Source organism: Cariama cristata, unplaced genomic scaffold, assembly GCF_000690535.1.
Source record: "Cariama cristata isolate BGI_N322 unplaced genomic scaffold, ASM69053v1 Scaffold42821, whole genome shotgun sequence".
In the NCBI taxonomy this organism is placed as follows: Eukaryota; Metazoa; Chordata; class Aves; order Cariamiformes; family Cariamidae; genus Cariama; species Cariama cristata.
In genome coordinates this window covers 1-2,647 of record NW_009600630.1, presented here as the reverse complement: position 1 = coordinate 2,647, position 2,647 = coordinate 1, and the positions used below count along the sequence as shown (strand labels likewise).

Below are 2,647 nucleotides of genomic sequence, written 5' to 3'. Positions count from 1 at the left end.
GAGGTAGCGGTGGGTGTGCCAGGACTGAGCAGGCAGCATTAAAATCACTGGAGTAACACCCGTAAGATGAAAGCTGCCTCTTGCGCTTGATAGCATGCCAAGTTCAGCACGAAGCTCTGACACACTGGAAATTGTTAGGATACACTTACTAGTTAGGACATGAACTTGCATACGCCTGGCTGGGGCTTTTGAGCCGTTCTGACATCTGGATTTGCCTTTAATGAATCTTGACAGGCAAAGGGGATGGTGAAAAGGAGTGAGCCACCCTGATTAAATCAACGGGGACGGCTGCAGACTGTGCTGCTGCCTTGTATTTGGGGTCCTTTTGGGATCGGCTGGTCTTGGCTTGGTGGCTGGAAAGGCTGGCTGCGACCATGGGGGGATGAAGTGGGCAGAGACCACCCCGAAGAATGGGTTCAGATAACCCTTTCTGCTTTTGCGGGGGGAAGGAAGGGTGCAGAGCAAACAGCTGTACTGGAAGCAGAAACAGCTGGTCATGTGCAGTAAGAGCCCTCTCATGCAAGGGAATAAGGAAAGGAGAGCTGTCTCCAGCTGCTGGCGAGACTCTGGATGCTTTCCAAAGTGACCTATTTCTAATGGATTAGCTTTTTATTTCACTGTCTTGCAATGGAGTGACCCATATAAGCGCAGGGAGTGAATCCTGCCGCTGTAACCAGGCTGCTCCAAGAATGCTTTCTTGCTTCTCACTGCCTCTCTTTATATCTCAGGTTGTCCGTAGTCGCCTGGAGAAGAAAGGGATCGCAGTCCATAATGTAAGGTTGAATGGCTCAGCAGCTAGTCACGTTCTACATCAAGACAGTGGCTTGGGGTACAAAGACCTAGATCTCATCTTTGGTGTAGACCTGAAGACCGAAGATGTCTTCCAGCTTGTTAAAGATGTGGTCATGGACTGCCTTCTTGACTTCCTCCCAGAAGGTGTCAACAAAGACAAGATCACCCCCATGACTCTGAAGGAGGCATATGTGCAGAAGCTTGTGAAGGTGTGCAATGAAACGGACCGCTGGAGCCTCATATCGCTCTCCAACAACAGCGGGAAGAACGTGGAGCTCAAATTCGTGGACTCTCTCAGACGGCAGTTCGAGTTCAGTGTGGACTCCTTCCAGATCATCCTGGATTCGCTTCTGCTGTTTGGGGAGTGTTCAGAGAACCCCATGGCTGAGAACTTCCACCCCACGGTCACTGGGGAGAGCATGTACGGGGACTTTGAGGAGGCAATGGACCATCTCCGGAACAGGGTCATCGCCACGAGGAACCCAGAGGAGATCAGAGGTGGGGGGCTTCTGAAATACTGCAACCTCTTGGTGAGGGGATTTAAGCCCAAATCGGAAGTGGATATGAAGGCACTACAGAGATACATGTGTTCCAGGTTTTTCATAGACTTCTCTGACATCGGTGAGCAGCAGAGGAAGCTGGAGTGCTACCTTCAGAGCCACTTTGTGGGGATGGAGAGCAAAAGATATGACTATTTGATGACCCTCCACAGGGTGGTCAATGAGAGCACAGTCTGCCTTATGGGACACGAAAGGAGGCAGACCCTGAACCTCATTGCCATGCTGGCTGTGAGAGTCCTGGCTGAGCAGAACATCATCCCCACGGTCACAAACGTTACCTGCTACTACCAGCCAGCTCCTTATGTCAGTGAAATAAACTTCAACTACTACGTCACCCACGTGCAGCCCTTCCTGCCTTGCAATCAGTCTTACCCGACATGGCTTCCCTGTAACTGAGCCAGGACAAAACTTCAGGGTTTGTCCTCCAAGGTATTTCCTTGCCTTGGGGAGGGTGGGGGGGCAAAAAAAAAGAAAAAACCCACAAACAACCTTCCTAGAACTGCAACAAAAGGAAACTTCCTGGACTCTTTGCTTAAGTGTCTTGTTCCTGGGGTTGTTGGAACGAGGCCTGTCTGCTGTACACTGTGATGGGAAGGGCAGTGTTCTGGAAACGAGATGACTTGGACGTTTGCAGGAAGACTCGATCGCTTACTGAATTCTGGAGGCAATGGGGGAGGGTGGGGGTGTGTGAGGGGAGATTGTAGAATTACGCTAAGGTAGAGCTGCACTGCCCTGAAACGGATCTGAATTGGTGTTTTGGTTTTGTTTTTTTTAGTGCGGGAGGTGTTATGGGTGTGCAGACTTGTGGTTTCTGAAGATAGAAGCCAGAGTGGCTAAATTCCTTTGAAGGACCAAAGAATCCTGTTTAAGTGCCTGTAACAATATAAACACAACTGTACTGTAAACCTTATTTTTTTGCAGGGGCTGACATCCCAAGAGCTTGAGTGGGGATGTCTGAAGAGGAAAATGTTTCTGTTGGTGGCCGGGGTGGGGGTCGTAATATCATTTCTAGTAGCCTCGCTGAAGCAAGAATGGGATTGCAGGTTACATGTTGCTGAGGTTTTGGGTTTTTTTTGGCATGGCTTGCTGCCTGTGAAGGACCAGCTGTAGCAAATAGCTGTCAAAGTGGAGTTGCATAAACAGGGGTGGGCTTTGAATGACTACATGTAAATGCCTAAAACTGGGGACACTGGGGAGGGTGGGGGGGGGAGTGCATGGTGGAAAATGCTGGGCAGAGCTTTATGGAGAAAAGGCAGCAGGGACCTACATATGAATTTACTCGAGCTCCCAAGTCT

At 49.9% G+C, this 2,647-nt stretch overlaps 1 pseudogene; it reads left to right on the top strand.

The window, feature by feature from the left end:
- The first annotated feature begins 728 nt into the window (after positions 1-728).
- LOC104154898 lies at positions 729-1,748 on the top strand (annotated as a pseudogene).
- Positions 1,749-2,647: the final 899 nt, after the last annotated feature.